Genomic DNA, 7500 nt, shown 5'->3' with positions numbered 1-7500 from the left:
TATATATATATATATATATATATATATATATATATATATATATATATATTATGTATATATATATATATATATATATATATATATATATATATATATATATACTGTGTGTGTATTTGTGTGTGTGTTTGTGTGTGTGTGTGTGTATTATTATTGAGTGATATATTTACTTTTTAGCACTTTTTAAGTTTGCACTCAGTGAATTCTCCTTCGTATTGCTTTTATTTATTTTGTTTAGATACCTCTCGATTTGGTTTCAAAGCAAAAAATCACTAAATTTAAAATTACGCCTTAAAAAACAAACAATAAATAACCCCTCCCCCCCCCAAAAAAAAAAAAAAAAAATATATATATATATATATATTAAAAAAAAAAAACAACAAAAAAAAAAAAAAAACTGAACAACAACAGAAAATAATGAAGAAATGAAATATAAGAGAATAGAGAATGATAAAAATAAATAGAGAGACAAGAATTTGATTTCTGTTTGAGTAGAGATAGCATTTTAATTCAATATTTTCCTTAATTTATCTTCTTCTATATTATTATGTACTCATGTTCACTGGTCTAAATCCGACTTTGTACGCTCAACGTTTGTTTGTTTAAAGTTTATTATATACATATATAGACCTAAGATGGCTGTCCCGCCGTACTTTGGAAAAATTTGGCCAGAAAACTCGTCCTTCAAATATCGATCGATTTAACTTGTCAAAAACTCTCAAACCCGGGACTTCAGGGAAGTTTATGAATAGTCCCTTGAAAGTAATGGTGTCTTACTCCCATAGTGGACAGGGAGGTAGATACTGTGTCTTCTATTCCCCCCCCCCCCCACCTCTTTTTTAATGTTTTCCAATTCGCTTTCTGTCTTTGTCTTGGAATGAGATTACTTGGTTTAGTCCCGGCCCTGGCCGGATACCCTGGTTGGAAGGGAAACAGTCAAATGTACAGTTAGTTTCGGGAGATGATATTTTTTTTCATTGTAAATCCTCTCTCTGTTATGTAATGTATCATGATTTGTTTGCATATTATATATGATTTGTAAACATTTGAGTGTATCCCTCTTAGTTGGGACCTGTGCTTGTGTCTGGATGAGACTTTTAGGTGATCTCAAACTAAGTACACTGAAAATGTGCTCTTGGAATTTGCGTCTGCTTCCTTTTTAAACATATTCCCCTTTTTCTTACCTTTTCTTGAGTGATTTTAATATTTTACTTTACCATTTTCTTCCTTTATACTGGCGCTAATATGACCTTGATGTGTTGCAGAGTTCTAAACAAAGAAAATTGGTACTTTTTATTCTTCATGCTGGCTTGGACATATTCACATCTCACGCGATCAGAATGTATAAAAGTAAAAAAATGATCAGATTTATAATGTTTTTCTCCTCTGGATACACTTTTATGCTCGTTAGAGAAGTATTTCATAAGGGTGGTGATTGAGATAATGGCGTCCGCCATTATTCTGATAGTTTAGGACCAGTTACTATGCGTCATTACGAGGGAAGTGACGTCACGACTGTTGAACCCTATTTAGTACGCATTTCGTTACACATGAAAGCTTGTGTGTTATTTTTAGATGATAATTCGTACGTTTACAAAGTATCTGGTTTTGAGTCTAAATTGCTCACAAATTTTTGCCAGATGAAATTGCTGGGGGGTGGGCGGGGGGCAACACACACACACACACAAACACACACACACACACACACACATACACACACACGTTACTTGAACGCTTGTAAATTGACTGTGCTATAGGCAATCTGTCAATGAAGGCAGACACCGATAGGCCATACAGGTTATTACTGGGGTAGATAATGGACATTTAACCGTTATTACCGACTTATGTGTATATTTACATTTTCGTTGGTGAGGCTGGTTGAAAAATAGGAGAGTGAGAGAGAGAGAGAGAGAGAGAGAGAGAGAGAGAGAGAGTGAGAGGTGAGAGAGATGGTAGAGAAAGAGAGAGAGAGAGAGAGAGAGAGAGAGAGAGAGAGAGAGAGAGGAGAGAGAGGAGAGAAGAGAGAGAGAGAAAGAGAAGAGAGAGAGAGAGAGAGAAGAGAGAAGAGAGAGTGAGAGAGAGAGATGAGAGAAGAGAAGGGAGAGAGAGTAAAGAGGAAGAGAGGGAGAGAGATATGAATGTAAATGGGTGGGAAAACAGGTATTTTGGTGGGGGTGATCTTGATAAATAAAACTGAATTATAACTGTATGTATTCTTTACAATTTGAATTAAAACACGGAACTGTCTAAACTATTTTCGGAGATTGAGTTTTAATTTTTTGTTTGTTTTGTTTTGTTTGTTGATTTGTTGTTTTTTTTTGTTTTTTTTTTTGTTTTTTTTTTTTTTTGTTCTTTGGGGTATTTTTGTGTTGTTGTTTGTTTGTTTGTTTTTACTTCTTAAAATTAAAAAAAAAATTTATATTTTTCTCATTCGAATTGTTTTTAATTTAAAATAAATATATATATATATATATTAATATAATATAATATATATATATATATAATATATATATATATAAATTATTGTAATATTTACCACAATGTTGGAGTCAGTCTACATCGATGTTTCAGGCCTAATCAGCCATCGTCAGGACTGTGTGTTACATGAGTTTGGTTTGTTGTCTGTTGTTGTTTGTTAAAGTGGTTCCGGTTTTGTATATATATATATATATATATATATATATATATATATATATATATATATATATATATATATATATATATATATATATATATATAATCTAACAAAGTAACAGAACGACGCAACGAATCGTCGCTGCATAATCTACGAACACCAACAACAAATGAAATCGTAATCTTGCTTGTAGTTGTAGAATGCGAATCCACTGAGTCTTCACATTTAACATGCCTTGAAGCCTTGAAAAATGAAATCAAAGTAAAATTTGAAATCAAAGTAAAATCTCATTTACAACAAACGAAATCGTATTGTTGCTTGTAGAATACGGATCCACTCACTGTACACAATTTACCTGCCTTAAAACCTTGAAACGTGAAATGAAATGAACTAAGTGGTTTCATTATGTTCCAATATCATCTTTACGTCGTAAATTACGGGATAAACGCATTTCTTTCACCTTTGTCGGTGTCATCAACAGTTACTGGAGATAGATAATAACTAACACTTGTATAGCGCCTTTCATCAGAAACATCAAATCGATTTATTCGTTAACTCATTCAATCCTAGAGATTTTCGCTACTTTTCAAAATTGGAAAAAAAAACAAAAACTGTATTCTAAAATGAACATGCAGCAAGTTAACGAAATCACACGTCGAACGACGAACGACGAACAAAGAAAAAAAAAAAAAACAAAAAGAAAAAAATCCCGGATCTGTCGTTATGACGTCACCACGACATGACTTCCGGTGCAAGTAGTACTCTGCCGCACTCCAGAAGTACCCATATTTTAAAATTTGGCCAGAAACCTCGTGAAGTCCCAGGTTTGAGAGGTTTTGTTTGTTTTTATTTATTTATTTATTTATTTATTTATTTATTGTTTGCCAAATTGGGGGTCATTTAAATCACATCGATATTTGAAGGACGAGTTTTCTGGCCAAATTTTACAATATTTGTTTTTCCAAAATACGGCAGTATGGGTAGTTGTTGGTGACGTCAGAGGACAGATCCGGGCTTTCCTGCTCGTCGTCTGTCCAATATGTCCACGCTGTGGACACGAACCCGAGAAGGCAGAGCATCTTGTCGAAAGGTGTGCTGTGACGATGCTACCCGGCGGGTTCGCGACGGTGCACGAATGCGGACCGGACTTTGCTGATTGGGTCGATCGTCATAACATAATGGTGTGAACCATAAGAGGCTGCTGCCTTTTGACGTTGATTTCGTTAACTTGCTAATATCAGGAATTCTTCTTCTTCTTCTAGGTTCCATGCCTGGTCCAGGCTTCGGATACTGCATGAATTATCTCTCTCCATTCCTCCCTGTCTCTTGCTTTTTTTAAACAGCTCTTGGATTGTTAGGTTGGTGAAGCCCTTCAGTTGGTCTATGAGTGTTTTTCTTTGTCTCCCCCGGGTGCGTTGAACAGGTATTTTTCCACAACTTGCCAGGTATCATTCTATCTTTCCTTACTATGTGTCCGAAAAAGGATAGTTGTCGATCCGCTATTAAGGGCATTAGTTTCCTTTGTTGGTATGTTTGTTTTAGCACTTCTTCGTTCGTTTTGTGTGCAGTATACGATATTCTCTGCATCAGGAATACCCGTGTGTGAATACCTAACACCCGTAGCCACCGTCATCATATTATATATAGTATGCGTTTGGCTAAGAAGCTCACAACATTGCCATCCGGAAGTATAACGGACCAACACACAAAACTGTGTGTATCCATGAACGTTTATAGTCGGGTTAATACAGTTCAGTGAGAATTACTTATAAACGCGGATGGCAAAAAACAATAACAAAGACCTGAGTGACGTCATCTTCGAACTATCTATATAGCTTGACACTAGAACCCTCTAGGACTTACAGGTTGACGTTTTTGCACCGCCTAGTGAGTTGTCGTTCGTTGAGCTCAAGGAAACAAGTGATTCCGTTGTTTAATTAGTTGCTTTCTATTGTCACCAAAGACTTGTCTTTTTACGTCATTTTTTTTTTTAGTTCAGTATCAGGCTGGAAGTTAAGGATTGCTTCAACCAGGCAATAGATAGTATGCGCTTGCTTAAGAAGCTCACAACATTGCCATCCGGAAGTATAACGGACCAACACAAAAAACTGTGTGTATCCATGAACGTTTATAGTCGGGTTAATACAGTTTAGTGAGAATTACTCATAAACGCGGATGGCAAAAAAACAAAACAAACAAAAAAAAACAATAACAAAGACCTGAGTGACGTCATCTTCAAACTATCTATAAGTTAACGATGTCTACGGCCATGCAATAAGTTTACGATTGTCACCATCGACCCCAGACAGGTCAAGCGGTGTCTATAATTTAATCAAGTAATGTCCACTGTTTTCATATTCCAATGTTATTTCCAGGGGGTCATTTCGTGTGCTCTCACGATGCTACGCATGCGCGGTAGTCTGGCTCTTGGAGTTAGCGGAGTAATCTCTTTATGAAAAGTAAACATTTGTTACCCCTGGTCTCAAAACGGTATTAAGTCGGGATGATTAAGCTGTTGAAAATTGAATTTGCATCCAGAAATAAAAGACTTAAGTTGAGATTATATGTTTTATAGAGGAGAAGGAATATCATATTTTACTGTGCTAAATACCAACGTTTCATATTTTTGACCAGTTTGACTATAATTTGACTTTTTAGCATCTGGTCCATCCCGACATAATACCGTTTTGAGACGAAGGGTCACATTTGAGGGGCACGCACTGTGGTAAACAAGGAACGCAAGTGACGTCACTCAACTCTTTTTCTTGTTTAGATTGTTTTTCGCCAGCCATTTATTTATTTTTTTTTATGAGTAAATTTGTCACTGAGTTTGGTTTTTTTTTTCTATCAATCAGACGATATAGACAGTTTGAAATTGACGTCACTCAGGTCTTTGTTATTGTTTTTGTTGTTTTTTTTTGCCATCCGCGTTTATGAGTAATTCTCACTAAACGGTATTAACCAGACACATTCGGGCGGAGTTGTCGTACCGGTAACGTTGCGGATTCAAGCCCCAATACTCTTCAACAGTCGTGACGTCACTTCCTTCCTAATGACGCATGGTAACTTAGTAACACTATCGGAACAATGGCGGACGCCGTATGAAATATTTCTCCGGCGAGCTTAAACGCGTATCCAGAGGAAAAAAAAAACCCATCAATTTGATCATGTATTGACTTTTACACATTCTGATCACAAGGCATATGAAAAGGGAATGAAAAGTTCTAGCCAGCATGAAGAATAAAAAGTAATGATTTTCTTTGTTTAGAACCAATATGGCCGCCGTTGCCAGGCGCGTGACATCAGACTACTGAATCCAGTTATCGCTAAGAAATTTTTGTTCTCTATTGTCTTCTGGACTTTGAACTATGTGTAACCTTAACTCTTATAGGATTTAATAGTCTGACGTCACATCCGTCCAGCAACCAGCAGCTTGTTCTAAACAAAGAATATCAGTATTATTTATTCTTCATGCTGACGAGAACTTTTTCACATGTCATGTGATCAGAATGTATAAAAGTCAAAACATGATCAGATTTATAACGTTTTTCTCCTCTGGATACACTTTAATGCTCGTCGGAGAAATATTTCATAAGGGCATCCGCCATAGTTTCGACAGTTTAGAACCAGTTACTAAGTTACGATGCGTCATTACGAAGGAAGTGACGTCACGACTGATGAAGCCTATTGGAGCCTAAATTTCGCAATTCTGCGAATTGTTCGTATTCGTAGGTAGCTCTGTGGATGATCACGTGACATCATCACAACTTGTGCCCAGATGAAAAAAAAAAACAGATTTGTGGAGATTGGGTCAAGAGTCTTCATCGACCTGGGTCAGGGAAATCAGCCCATAATTCGATAAGCTCCACTCAACTGTTTAGTATGCTGATGTTGGTTTTGTTTTTTTTTTTATTTTTACTGTAAAGCCACTCCGTTTATGTGTGTGTATATGTATGTGTGTGTGTATGTGTGTGTGTGTGTGCTCTGTGTGTGTGTGTTTGTGTGTGTATTTGTGTGTGTGCTCTGTGTGTGTATATTTGTGTGTGTGTATTTGTGTGTGTATGTGCTGTGTGTGTGCGCGTGTGTGTGTGTGTGTGTCTGTGTGTGTGTGTGTGTGTGTGTGTGTACTCCGTGCTCTTGGAAAATTATTACGCCGGCAGCTAAAAAGGTAATGCTCTTATGAGTCTTGAAATGTAAACATTTGGGTGTGGGGTTTGGGGGTGGGGGGGAAGATGGGGAGGGAGGGGGAGTGGGAGGAAGGGTGAATAGGGGGAGGGAGGAGGGGGGGGGAGAGAGGGGAAGAGGGGGAGGGAGGGGAAGAGGGGGAGGGAGGGGGAATAGGGGGCAGGGGGGAGAGGGGGGAACAGGGGAGGGAGGGAGAAGAGGGGGAGGTCAAGCACTCATAAAATGAAGACTGAAAGAAATAGTTATATAAATGTTGATAAAAATAGATAGTATGCTCTTGGCTAAGAAGCTCACAGCATTGCCATCCGGAAGAATGACGGACCAAGACAAAAAACTATGTGTAACCTTGAAAGTTTCTGGTCAAGTTAATATAGTTTAGTGAGAATTACTCGCAAAAGCGGATTGTAAAAAAACAATAACAAAGACCTGAGTGACGTCAACTTCGAACTATCTATAAACGTTCAAGTTACACAAAGTTTTGTGTGTTGGTCGCATACTATCTTTAGTGAGAATTACTCACAAACGCGGATGTCAAAAAGAATAACAAAGACTAGGGTGATGTCAACTTCATTCTATCTATAGAATTCTCACTCAACTGTATAGATATAGTAATTGCAGATGACGTCACTCAGGCCTCTTGTTATTGTTTTTGCCATCCGCGTTTGTGAGTTGTTCTCACTAAA

The 7500-nt window shown here is 37.1% G+C and overlaps 1 protein-coding gene across 5 annotated transcripts in view; it reads left to right on the top strand.

The window, feature by feature from the left end:
* Positions 1-7500, top strand: part of LOC144960771 (atrial natriuretic peptide receptor 1-like) — a 292912-nt gene that overhangs the window by 87480 nt on the left and 197932 nt on the right. The gene's annotated exons all lie outside the window — the stretch shown is intronic.

The sequence above is a fragment of the Berghia stephanieae genome, chromosome 15 (assembly GCF_034508935.2).
Source record: "Berghia stephanieae isolate SIO BIC M18660-M18661 chromosome 15, UCSD_Bste_1.3, whole genome shotgun sequence".
Lineage (NCBI taxonomy): Eukaryota > Metazoa > Mollusca > Gastropoda > Nudibranchia > Aeolidiidae > Berghia > Berghia stephanieae.
The sequence above is the reverse complement of the archived record's forward strand: the minus strand, read 5'-3'. Positions and strand labels throughout refer to the sequence as shown.